Genomic DNA, 14,285 nt, shown 5'->3' on the forward strand with positions numbered 1-14,285 from the left:
GGGCTTGAGTTCCAAAGCCCCCAAGTGGCTTTGAAACCTACGTTCCTTGAACCCTCAATGGGCCCCGTGATTGCTTGTTTCCCTCCATACCACAACCTTCTCAAGAAGCCCCGGTTAATTTCGTGGCTTGGGCCCACTTAAGCTCGTGACGTAGCTTGGTATTAGAATGCGCATGATTTCTATGCTCGTGCTTGAGGTTTTATTATGCCATGACGAGCTATAGTCGGGCCATGTAGTGCCGAATGAGCATGTGAGCGTGATCTAGTAATATCGGTATGTCCTTGGCTCCTTTTGCACGTGCTTGTTTAGCATGATTTGTCGCCTTGTAGCTTGTGTTGGCGGCTTTTATAAATTTTCTTTTATCCCGATTGAGCTTATTTTGCATCCAATTACCCCATATTGGGCTAAGGATTAATTTGGGCTTAGCCCCTTGGATTTTTGGGCCTCAACAGAATCTAACAACTTATTTTAGTCAACCTTGAGTTTTCAGAAACACTCTTCTTAGAGATAATGATTTGCAATTCATGAAATGAAAAGTACTAAAAGAGTAAAGGACCCAGTAACTTACATTATTGGAGTAGAGCAGGCATTCCTCTCACCCAAACAGTAGAAAGGTATCAAGCAAGGACGTAGTCTAAAGAAAGGAGAGTGATACCCAGGTGAAGCTATTGTACATTTTCCTTTACCGATGAGTTCCACCCTTCGGTTTTCAAAATTGCAACTGCCGATCCAATTTAAAGTGCCAAAGAAAATGACATGAGAATTTGGACTTATTACATAAGGTTTAACTAGATCATCCTGATCAAAAGAAGACATTACAGGATCTTTATATGTCATGATCAAAAGATACCTAACCGGATCTTGCAGGTCTTCTTCAGAAACACTGTGTCTGAGGGTCCACTGATCACCACCGGAACCAGATGTGCATTGTCTATCATCATAAGACCAAAACCGAAAAGTTTTTGAACTATCACACTTTGAGATCCCAAGACATCCCATTCCCATTGTTGTTGCACCCATCTTATCATTAGCATCATCATCCTCAGGCCCATGAGGGAGATCAAACGCATGAGCTTTAATAGTATTGAGGTCAATACACAAAATTTTCCCTGAACTAGTTAGGCTGTATAACACCCCGCACAAGTATACAAAATGCCCGCAAACTCAATAAACATCGGGTTGGGTTGCAACCCATGTCGAACCCACTGTCTCGACTGCGATGAAAATATGTCCATGACCATGTCCAACGGGGTTGAGGTTGAGGTTGAGTTCAAGGAAGTCAGTTGTCGGGAATAATCAATTCGAACAACTCTGAAATGATTCGATTCAATAGGGGTCAAAAGCCAAGGCAGCCCAAAAATACTCATTCTCATGTAAACATGTTGTAGGTATGGAGACATGTTGTTTGGTGATGGGGTTGCACACACAAAACTGATAAGTGCTTGGATTGTACAGCAAAACTAACCCATTACAACAATTGTGATTATCGGAGGTATATGTTTCGATATCGAACCAAATAATAGAAATCGCAGGACTTCTTCAAGAAGGGATAATCTTTTACAAAGGCAAAGTTGATTTGATGAGACGATCATCGTTGGGGCAGAGCTGTAAAGACCTAAAAGAGGAACCGCGACCAAAATCTCCGCAACCAAACATGAGAGATTATTTGATGACATGACTTGGCCACCATCTTGCATTTCAGCAAATCCTCGTGTGATAATCTAAACAAAATATTGCACAACAAATCATGACACAAAGATAAATCCCCCATACTCGAATCCTGATTGGCAACGGCAGCGGCAACGGATGAGGTAGAGAGACGATCAGTAGTCATTCTTGTATACACTTAACAAAAAGAAGAGAAATATTGAAAACCCTACAACTCTGAAACTCAATTTTGATCTCCAGGTCCAGCCACAAGAGAGACCTCATCCATTAGATTAAATTTTAATGAGGTGTCATGTGGAGAACGAAAGTAAAGCAGATCATGAAGAAGAAAATCATCCGGATCCTAGTTTCTAACTTGTTCTCTGAGTTTTTCAGATTTTAGTAAGATTTTTAAGTTTTCTAGATTTTAGTAGGATTTATAAGTTTCTACTTGCATCCTTAATGTTTTTTTGTGTAACTTATGGTCCTCAAGGTTAGTATGTGCAATCACAAATGGTCCCTGCCGTTAGGTTCTCAAAAACTCATTAGTTTGTTGACGTAGCATACATATATATCACAAAACATCCCTGAGGTTTACACACTTATCACAAATGGTCCCTATGATTTGTTTTTTTCTAAATTTAAAATTCATAAAATTTTAGTTTTCTTTTTAAAATTATTTATAAATGAAAAATATTTATAGAAGGATTTTAATCTTGAGGACCATTTATGAACCCTAAACCTTTAGTTTTTTTCATTTTTAAAAACTTCATTAGTTTGTTGATGTGACATATATATGGAGCCAATATCTACAATAATATAGTGTCACATGTATTTAAAATTTAATATATTTTTTAAAATAATTATAATTCATAAAATTTTAAAAAGAAAACAAAAATTTTATGAATTTTAAATTTAAAAAATTAAAAAATTTCATAAGGACCATTTGTGATAGGTGTGTGAACCTCAAGGATATTTTGTGATATACATATATGCCACGTCAGCAAACTAACGGAGTTTTTTGACGGAACCTAACGGCAGGAACCATTTGTGATCATGCATACTAACCGGACCACGAATGACAAAAAAAAAACATTAAGGATGCAATCTGATAGTTTCGTAAACCTTAGGGACGTTTTGTGATAATAAGCCTTTTATTTATGTTAGAATTTCTGTTTTAGCAAGGGAATTTTTTATTCTAATGTCTATAGGTTTTAATTCATTATAGAGTTACTGAGATATAAAGAAAAGTTTATTTTCCAGAGATTGGAGACCACTTGGCGTGAAGCCAAACCCCTAGAGTGATTCCTGACCTATCCTTGTTAGTCCTATTTTCTGTTTTCCATTGTTTTTGCTTTCGCTAAATTACCTAAATACTCAATTCACCCATATCCTGCATCATGCCTTCAACGTCATGTTCGCCGATTGGATGGTCATGGTTCTACTTATCATTCTCTTCTTAGGTAATAACATTTTGAACACAAATTCCTTATTACTTATTTACTTTGAATACGCTCCCAATAATCTTATTAGATATTGTTCAGTTTTTGGTTTATTAGCACCATGATTTTAACTTTTGTTACTGAATGAACATATCTGAACTTTGTGCAGACATATACTCAAACTTGCTCCACCAGTAAGTTCGATTAATGCATCTCCAGCAAGAACACACACACACACACACACGCATAGAGAGAGAGAGAGAGAGAGAGAGAGAGAGAGAGAGCATAAAGGGGATATAATTATTACATCTAAGATTTTATGATTCTTACTTTCCTGTCTAGTGTTGTGGTATTTTGACTTTGACATATATATTTTGGTTGTTCAGGAGATCGAGTTTGGTTGGAAATTTGTAGTTGGCTCAATAGTTGGATTCTTTGGTGCAGGGTAGTGTGGGAGGTGTTGGATTGGAGGTGGAGGCAATGCTTGGCTTGATCATTGGTTTTGATCCCAAGTCTTCCACTGCCATTTCCAAGTGTTAGTAATCACTTTTCCTTTGAATCTTTTCTTTTAACTTGTTAATTTAATCTTAATACTCAATTTAGACAGAATTGAAGAACTGTGTGTCATCCTATTGGTCATGCAGGTATGATAATGGGTGCTGCAGGTTCAACTGTATACTTCAATAATTTGAGACTTAGGCACCCAACACTGGACATGCCCCTTTATAGATTATGATCTGGCATTGCTCTTTCAGCTAATGCTCATGCTAGGCATCAGCATAGAAGTTGTCTTCAATGTCATGTTCGCCGACTGGACGGTCACAGTTCTACTTATCATTCTCTTCTTAGGTAATAACATTTTGAACACAAATTCCTTATTTACTTTGAATATTCCCAATAATCTTAATTAGATATTCTTCTGAGTTCTGGCAGGTACAGTAGCAAAAGCTTTAATGAAAGGCATAGAAACATGGAAGAAGAGGCAATGATGAAGAAGGTAAGGTTTTCACTTAACTATTTCCTGAACTATCAATGAATATGGTCTGTTGACAATCTAATAACAAGGAATTTGAGGTTTCACATGAATTTCAGGAAGTAGAAAAGCAGTTGGAATCAAAGTCCAAACCTGGCGGTGAGTGCTTATCCAAGCAAACATTCTTATATATAGACCAAGTTTAGAGTATACTAATATCAACTAAAGGAAAACTCTAAAGAGCGCATCTCCTTAGTTGCAGATGGTTCTGGAGAAGACTATAAACTGCTACCTAGTGGTCCAGCTTCATTGCCAGATGAGCAGGTAAGTTCCAAGAATATCAGAACATTCTAAGCCTGTATTTTTTGGCAACTTCTTTGTTATCTACAATTTTTAAGTGGTTTCAGTTTTTGTTTTATTGATATGATGAACAACTCTATCCAGGTGCCTTTTTCTTCCAACTTTTATTTTCTGTACTTTGTGTTTAATGTGGATGAGATAATTGTAGCTATGTGAGTTGAAGTTGAAGACTCTTGAAATTTTGTAAAATTTGTTTTTCTGCTTTTTTAGGATCCAGCCATTGCTTTCACCTTTCTTTCTTCCTCCTTGACCAGACTCATTTTTGTTTTTTGTTTTTCCTTTTTTATTTTTTCTTTTCTGGTAGTGAGAAATGATGGTTTATTAAGGCCTCGTGGATAGCATAGGATCATGGTCCAGCTTCCAAGCTTGCACCTTTGGCTCCTTTCAAGTTTCAACCAAATTCCCCTAAATCCCAAAGGAACCTCTTTTGACATTTCTTTCTCAGGCCCAGTTTTTTACTTCGGTTTCAATCACACCCTTTACCCTTTCTATGCTTCAAGTCTTGAACCATCCACCTGTTTTATCATTATTTCCAGAAGGCCCCAAAATTTAGGGTTTTCATCACACCCCGCACCTCTTCTTCTGGTAAGCTCGTTGTTCTCTATCCTCACACGTAAAAGTTCAATTCTTTCTCCCAATACTGTGTTTCTGGCAAGTTCGTAACAAATAAATTTCATGTACTAGTAAATTAGTAATCAATTCAACAAATGTTAGTGTGCTTACAATCGCGGATGTGGATTTTTGGTTTGAAGTCATGATCTTGGACTTAGAATTCATGGTTTTCCTGGACAAAAGGGGCTTACTTTGCTCATTGGATGATCATCGGGGTTGGATTTGTTTGACTTTCTTTAAACTGTTTGCTGTTCACTCTCCGTGAAATACACTGATTTTGGCGTTGTGTTGATGTAAAGGTGGGCTCAGATGATAACCCACATGCTCTTCTATCATAATTTCGATACTCTAATATTTTATGTCAATTTTCTTTACCAGTAATTTTCATTGGAAGTAGGAGACTGTTTTTCAGAGGTTAATGCGGATAGGGTTGTTTTAGGTTTATTTCCATATTGTTAGAAGACAACCCCTTACATGGTGCTACAGTCTTATTTTTTAATATTGTAGTGACAATTTATTAACTATTCTTCCCCTGGAGTTGCAGATGAGAACATCACTTCAGGTTTTAACTACTTTTGCAACGGGAGAGTAACTCAGTAAGCTTACAAATCTTCTCTTGCCTTATCTTTTATGAATTGCTATAGATTTGATATATTCTCCTACTCCAGGTAGATGTTAGAAAACAGAGAACTGCATTTCCTCCAAATTTTGTACACTCACTTGACGGGTTCAAACAGAGAACTTACAATGCGTCTTCATTGTAGAAATCTTTTGCATTGAAAGACTGTATTCAGCTTCTCCCTAATTTTTACTTTATGATATAATGAAATGGTCAAACTGCTTCTAATTGTTTGAGAACTTGCATTTAGAAAGTTGCTTTACACACATTTTATATGTAGACCTGAATTAAACTATTTGTTTATTTCCATCGATATCTTAATAGCTCTGCCTCTTCCTTGTTGCTTGAAAGTTTCCAAGCATCATATCCAGCATTGACTTTTCCTCCACTCCCAGAAAGAGGCGACTTTGACTTGCAACAGGTTCTAGAATCTCCATACTTTTTCAACTGAATTTCCAGTCAGGAGCAGCGATGATAACAATATGAGGAAAGCTTTGTCACTTGTGTATCATATGCATCCCAAAATTCACCAAGAAGCTTTGTTAAGAGTTCATTTGGATAAGGGGCAGCAAGTTGAACTGGGAAACAGAAGCCTGAAGGGTTCCTTTTGTGAAAAGTGAAAGGACAAATTTTGATTCCCATGGTCAGCAAGTCTGTGATTCTGATAGGGTGGTGATCATCTTCAGTGTTAATGATCTGGCTCTATTTAGAAGCGACCCATGTACAGTAAAGGAGACGCTTCTATTAAAATTCAAAGATGTTTAGAAGTTCTCTAATGTGGAACAATTTTTTCGGAGGCAAGAGAGGCAGACAGAAGGCGGCAAGGCCGATGGAGCTAATTTTGTGGAGTTCATCTAAATGGTGCAAAACTCATGTATTGTTTCTTTTCTAATATATTTAATTATTTAAAGGGGAAAGTCATAATTTCATTAACCCAAACAGATCAATACATATTTAAAAGGTATAGCCGGGCGGTTAAGCTCGGTCTTTTAATTTTATTTAAATATAAATCGTATAGCCGTGCGGCTATACTCGGTTTTTTAAATTTTTTAAAAAGAAATATTATAGCCGAGCGGGTAAACACGGTCTTTTAAATTTTATTTAAAAAGAAATAGTATAGCCGTGCGGCTATAATTGGTAATGTCGGCTGTACTCGGTTTCGCTAAATTTTTTTAAAGAAATGGTATAGCCGGCAGGCTATACTCGGGTTTTCTAAATTTTTTTTAAAAAGAAATAGTATAGTCGGGCGGCTATATATTCGGTTTTCACAGTATAGCCGCTCGGCTATACGGGAAACGATCTGGTATAGCCGATCGGCTATACCCGGTTAAATTTTTTTTCTTAAAAAAAGAAATAGTATAGCCTCCGTTTTTTTAATTTATTTAAAAGAAATAGTATAGCCGCCCAGCTATACTCGGGTTTTCTAATTTTAGCCGCGAGACTAAACCAAAAAAACCAATCACAATCAATCATGTTAAGCAATCAATCACTAACCTGAGAAGAAGATTTCATGATCTTCCCTCTCTTGGCAAATTCCAAAACAGCTCCATGAAATGAGCTCAACCTAGAAGAAGGCACAGAAGCTATGAGTATAGGCAGTATCGCTGCAATCTAAGCTGTTCTGAGCAACCCAAAAAGAACCACCTCCATTTTAGCAAAAGCCCAGATCAGAACAGAGCTTAAAGAGTTGAAAAAGGCTAGTCTCTCTGCCAAAGGAAAGCACTAGCTCAACTGGGTCTTCAAGAGCAAACATTCAACTGAATTATTGGGTCCTGAACTCCTTGCAGGTAAGGTTAACAACCAGAGTAGTAAGATTTCTTTCACGGACACTACAGAAACACTTAACTATATACACTCAAGCATAAATAAAAAGAATGATGTCCAGTTGAACATAAATATTATCATTTCGTAGGTACTAATTGCAGTCTCCGTTACGCTTTTTGAAGCCAAATTCTTATGCAAAGGACCAGGGAGATTGCATCCAAAGGAAAGGAAATCACAAACTGGAAGTTGCATCAGATTTTTCCTTACTGCAGCTGTGGGATAGTAGCTGGTATGGTGGGTAGCCTACTTGGGCTGGGAGGCGTTTTTATCTTAGGATCCCTTTTTCTTGAATTGGGAATTCCTCCTTAGGTATAGTTCAACGCAAGACAAAATTCACTCTACTCTTTTTGTCAGTCAGAAAATGTTGTCAAGAAATCCTTGGCAAGGAAAAATCACTGAAGAGATTTGGATTCAAAATTCCTTGATCATTGGTTTTGATCCCAAGTCTTCCACTTCCATTTCCAAGTGTTAGTTCTTTCTTATTAATCTTTTCTTTTGACTTGTTAATTTAATATTAATGTATTCAGTTTAGACATAATTAAAGAACTATATGCCATCCTATTGGTCATGCAAGTAATATAGTGGGTGCTTCAGTTTCAACTGCATACTTCAATTTGAGACTTAGGCACCCAACACTGGACATGCCCCTTATAGATTATGATCTGGCATTTCTCTTTCAGCCAATGCTCATGCTGGGCATCGGCATAGGAGTTGCCTTCAACGTCATGTTCGCAGACTGGATGATCACAGTTCTACTTATTATTCTCTTCTTAGGGAATAACATTTTGACCACAATTTATTTGTTATTTAATTACTTATTAGTGGTTACTTTAGTGATTTCATAATGCAAAATCCATTTAATGTTGTATTTTCTGAAGCCCAGGCCCTTCTCTCTTGCCCAGGCCCTTTCCTAAACCCTAAACATAACACGCAACCTCTCGTCTTCTTCAATCTCATCGTCGTCTCTCCCTGTCGCCTCATATCACCATCGTCATCTCGTCCCAAGTCTAAACTGGCCTTTTCTTTCTTCTAGGCGCCAGCGCCCACCTAGACCGCCTAGGCCATTTGTTCAGATATGAGTGACAGTGGTTCAGGGATTTAACTTTTAAAGAAGATTTCCGAGAATTGGAAAAGAGAGAAGATGCTTACATTGTTCCTACAACCTTTTGGTTTATTAGCACCATGATTTTAACTGTATCTGAACTTTGTGCAGAAATATACTCAAACTTGCTACACCAGTGAGTTTGATCTCTCTTAATCACCGTAGTTAATGCATCTCCAGCAAGAACACACACACGCATAGAGAGAGAGAGAGAGAGAGAGAGAGAGAGAGAGAGAGAGCATAAAGGGGATATAACTTTTACGTCTAATTTTAGGGTATTTTGACTTGTTCCAATAAGATTTTATGATTCTTCCTTTCATGTTTACTGTTGTGGTATTTTGACTTTGACATATGTATTTTGGTTGTTCAGGAGATCAAGTTTGGTTGGAAAATTGTAGTTGGCTCAATAGTTGGATTCTTTGGTGCAGCATTGGGTAGTGTGGGAGGTGTTGGGGGTGGAGGCAATGCTTGCCTTGATCATTGGTTTTGATCCCAAGTCTTCCACTGCCATTTCTAAGTGTCAGCAATCACTACTTTTCCTTTTAATATTTTCTTTTAACTTGTTAATTTAATCTTAATGTATTCAATTTAGACAGAATTGAAGAATGTATGCCATCCTATTGGTCATGCAGGTATGATAATGGGTGCTGCAGGTTCAACAGTATACTTCAATTTGAGACTTAGGCACCCAACACTGGACATGCCCCTTTATAGATTATGATCTGGCATTGCTCTTTCAGCCAATGCTCATGCTAGGCATCCGCATAGGAGTTGCCTTCCACCTCATGTTCGCCAACTGGATGGTCACAGTTCTACTTATCATTCTCTTCTTAGGTAATAACATTTTGAACACAAATTCCTTATTTACTTTGAATACTCCCAATAATCTTATTAGATATTTTTCTGAGTTCTGGCAGAAACATGGAAGAAAGAGACAAAGATGTAAGGTTTTCACTTAACTATTTCCAATGAATATGGTCTGTTAGCAATCTAATAACAAGGAATTTGAGGTTTCACATGACTTTCAGGAAGAAAAAAGCAGTTGGAATCGGAGTCCAAACTTGGCGGTGAGTGCTTATCCAAGCAAACATTCTTATATATAGACCAAGTTTAGAGTATACTAATATGAACTAAAGGAAAACTCTAAAGTGCGCATCTCCTTAGTTGCATATGGTTCTGGAGAAGACTATAAACTACTACCTAGTGGTCCAGCTATGAGCAGGTAAGTTCCAAGAATATCAGAACATTCTAAGCCTGTATTCTTTTGCAACTTCTTTGTTATCTGCAATTTTTAGGTGGTTGATCAGTTTTTGTTCTATTGATACGATGAACAGCTCTATCCAGGTGCCTATATCACACAACGTTTACTGGAAGGAGTGATTGATGCTTGTGTATGTATGGGTGGCTTTTCTTATTGTTCAGATTGTTAAGTTATTTTACTCTGTAGTTCTGTACAACTAAAGAAGCTTTTCTAGGAACTCATCCATTCGCATACCGAACAGTGATACTCGGTTTTTCTAATTTTTTAAAAAGAAATAGTATAGCCGGCCGGTTATACTCGGTTTTTACTAATTTTTTTTGAAAAGAAATAGTGTTTTAAACAAATAGTAGGTTACTAGCAAAGGCACCCGCGCCATGCTGCGGGTTTTGAAACCAAATTGCATTCTAAAAGACGTTTGAGAAAATTCATATTTTAAAAGTTGATAAATTTTCTTTAAAATTGAATCATAATTGAAGACAATTATGAGAAAGGAAACTTTGCCCAAATTCAATGCAATCAACTACCACTTAATATAGAGAAATTGAGTGGGGAAATAAGTTGTGAACAATGAAATATTATGTATATAATGTGTACATTAATGAGATGAATGAATTGAAAGGTAAAGAGCATAAACTCTGACGTGGAAGTAGGAGAGGCAATTTTGGAACTGCCTTGGGCTTTTTTCTTCTTCAAACCGATAATTAGTAAATTGTCAGAATCTCACACATTTTCTTCTCTGGTTTTATGTTTATCATCGGCAAGACAAACACTTTCATAAGAGATTTCTATACCATTTGAAATGGCAAAACTATGAGCTTCTTGCATCATCTGATTTCGTTTGCTATCTCTAGTCCTTTTATGCATTATGCACAGAAATTTAAAACCCCAAGCAACAGATTGATAACTAGAAAGGAGAAAAAACATGCATTTATACAATTTTAAATTATAAGCAAATGCACCGTGATATTGTGAACCACAGAAATGAGAATTTTCAAATGTCATAATATTTGGCAATCAATAAGCTACAGCCACCATCCATGCAATCTTTTGAAAAATGGATGAAACACTAACCTGTAGTCAAAGAAGCTATCAAGCACTTCGAAAAACAGCCACACAAAAGCAGGATCACAACAGCTATCTAAAATACAAAGACAGAAAAACAAAATTATGCTAATAAGTATAATTCTGGTTTTGCTTGTGAGATAGGACAGTCTCAATTAATGAATCTGTTTCAATACTGATTTTCGTGTTGAAGAATATCAAGAACCAACAGAAACTATTTGTTACATTTCCTTTTCTTACACAAACAAATGAAAACATGAAAATATTACGATACGAATTGAAGACTGGTTTCTTTTCAAATTCCTTGAGAGGAGAATCACATGTTAATTGGTTGAAAAGTAACCAACACCATAAAGAGAAAACTAAATAAACACATCACAACTCATTTCAAAATCCATATGCATGCAAGACAGTGTAGACCAATACCAAATGTTCCGTAAAAAACAAATTCGATAAAACCAAACATCGACCAAACCCTATATAATTAGTTAAGCCAATGTGGTCAATTTGTTTCTGGAAATTAGTTCAATGGCCCATAATTGTGACTTGCAATCAACCATTTGCAGAGGAGCAATTTTAAATAAAATTAAGCGACAATCAAAAGAGCGAAAAATAAAGACATTCTAGATTCTAAAACAGGGCTCTGAACAACTTGGTGATCCCCAATTGGAGCATTAGTGCCACATGTGCTACATCTTTGACAGTGTTTTGATATATAGCCAACCTTTTAAAAATAAAAAAATCTCATCCTCATTGTTAAAAATTGATGATCTTTTCCCACTTTAAAGTTATTTCCACTATGAATAGAAAACATAAAAAACATTTATTAAGAAAAAGTTCTTTCACTAACTGTATTGCAATGGAGATGCTACACTGTCTATTTGAAAACTATTAGATGCTGCATTTGAAATAAAGAGTATACGATTACTGATTATAATGTCATGCTTTTTAATTATGTGTTCTTTAATTTGAATAACTTTGATGCATAATAATCAAGCACCGTGTAGCTGATTTACATGGGTTCTTACTAAAAAGTTAATGTATATATTCACAGGGGATGCTTTGATATCAAACTTGCATACCAAAAATTCATCATTAAAAAATTAAGAAGAACAGTACATATGCCTAAATGATCAACACAAATGGGAAATTGATGCCATTGGCTAAAGCAAAATGGAAAACAATTAATTTCAACCAAGAAATTTGCCTCTTGCTTAACAGAACCAAATGTAGGAACCTAAAAGCTCTATCCAAACCAGTAAAATAAGCCAACACTTTGAGAGCACTGCATAGTTTACAACATCTAAGTTTTCTTTTTGGTCATTGGTGGAAATTTCACTATTCATTGTATTTAGCTATTTTTGGTTAATAAATATTTTGATGCCATTTAGTGAAGAATTTAGAACAGATGCTAAATGTAGATGCACCAAGTATGAAACCGGTGGAAGATTTTGAGTAACTGTTTACAACTCAACAACATTTTCCTTGGCACTAATGCATTCAATATCGATCTATTATAATTTAACTCAGGCTTTTTCTGGTTTTTGTAATTCTTTTAGGCATCATATTCAAAATTACAAATTCCAACCAACACATCGATGGCTGGAAAGGAAAAAATAAACATGGATGAGTTAAATTACAATATTTTTATTACATCTATATCCTAATCAAGCAAAATGGACGCACACCAACAGTATTGTAGCTATAGAAATAAAAAATTTCAAAACAAACATATGAAAACGAATTCAATACAATTTCTATAGCCTAATCAAGCAAACCATATAAGCAATAACATCACAATGATAGAAATAACAATTTTCAAAGACACAATATCCAAAACCAATTAGCCACAGTTGATATGCAAGACTTCTTCAAAAGACGAATAGAAAACTGACCTGTTGTCTAGCAGCAATGGGAAGAGCTACCAAAGTGTCTAAAAAAGCAGTTATACAAAGACTGTAAAAACGCAAAAACTGAAAATTCAGTTTCTTCTTCTCATAAGGCATATAATCCTTTTTTTGCGTTTGAAAATTGTTGAAGTCTATTTTTGTACGGTTGCCATCTTTCTTTAGGACTTGAAGAAAAAATAAGAAGCACACACTTATCCCAACCAATTGTCAATTGACACCATTAGCTAATTCCTAAGCTCTATTCACAAAACTTAAAACAATTAATTGGAAATTTCAGCCTACAATTAAAGTTATTTCCACTATGAATTGAAAAAAAACATTTATTAAAAAAGTTCTTTCACTAACTGTATTGCAATACATAACACAACAATTTCTTTTGTTTCTATATAATATCCTAATCTCCTTTGTTTCCATGGAAAATTGGCATTTTTCAGATAAGGAAAAGCCAGAGAACAATTTCATTAACACACACTGAAAAGCATTATCACTGAACTGAAAGCTTTCAATTCCCATATCAATATCAAATTCCAAAAAGTCCAACTTCTAAAACAAAATACATAAAAACCAACCCATGAATCAAAACATAATAAAAAATAACCCAAAAAAACAGAGAGAATTGCACCAAGATCCATGATCCATCTATTTATACCGTCACTCTATATATTAGCTTGTTTTCAGAGCCTTCAACTGTCGAATGAACATCAAACCACTAAAAGAAAGAAAGTCTCTTGACAAAAAATCTCCCAGCCAACAAATTCTTCATATGGAAGAAATACTTGGGAATGGAAGGTATAGTGCTACCACCCTTCTCTTTCTTTTTCTCTTTCTCACTCACACAAACACATATATTCTAGTGTTCCAAACAACCAATGCTCTAATAATAAGAATGAAACAGGGAGCACGGAAGGCTGTATGAGTGAGACTATAAGTAAAGAGAGAGTGAAGCTGCGAAGAATGATGCAGGACTACCACTCTTCAATTTAAAAAGAGTTTTAGCTGCAACAAACAACTTCAATGTAGCGAATAAACTGGGAGAGGGAGGATTTGGCCCTGTTCATAAGGTGACACTTTCTAAACTGCTTGATAAATACTAATGTACAGTTTATCTAATATATGCTAACTTGGACAGGCCAAAGACATAACAGATCTAGGTTCCTTGAAGGAGGCAGCAAAAATCTTCATTCCAGGTATATTGTAGCATGATTTCTGTTTTCTCAGCCTCTCTAATTCTATAAACCAAAAACTTCAATATATAACTTTAATTTTCTGCAAGCGATGATCTAGATTTACATTCCCTTTGTCCTGACAACTCAATCGAACATCTCAATCAAAAGTCACCCTAAACAATTAAAATCACAAAACCACTCTCTCACTCAGGATTGAATCATTGCACAGGTGATCAACATAAGCCTGCGGCAATCCTAATATCTAGGATATTATGTTCAATTGTAATTTTAAAGGACAAAACATACA

The 14,285-nt window shown here is 35.7% G+C and overlaps 1 long non-coding RNA gene and 1 pseudogene across 1 annotated transcript; one reads left to right on the forward strand and one right to left on the reverse strand.

Annotated features, from left to right (window-relative positions):
* Window positions 1-564: 564 nt before the first annotated feature.
* On the reverse strand, window positions 565-1,834 carry LOC148914485 (uncharacterized; annotated as a pseudogene).
* A 2,736-nt stretch (window positions 1,835-4,570) lies between these two features.
* Window positions 4,571-6,506, forward strand: LOC148914486 (uncharacterized). Its single transcript, XR_016122900.1, has 3 exons — window positions 4,571-5,007; window positions 5,579-5,630; window positions 6,005-6,506. It is a non-coding gene; the product is annotated as an uncharacterized LOC148914486 (long non-coding RNA).
* The last annotated feature ends 7,779 nt before the right edge of the window (window positions 6,507-14,285 follow it).

Source organism: Prunus mume, linkage group LG8, assembly GCF_029339155.1.
Source record: "Prunus mume cultivar Tortuosa linkage group LG8, ASM2933915v1, whole genome shotgun sequence".
NCBI classification, from domain to species: domain Eukaryota; kingdom Viridiplantae; phylum Streptophyta; class Magnoliopsida; order Rosales; family Rosaceae; genus Prunus; species Prunus mume.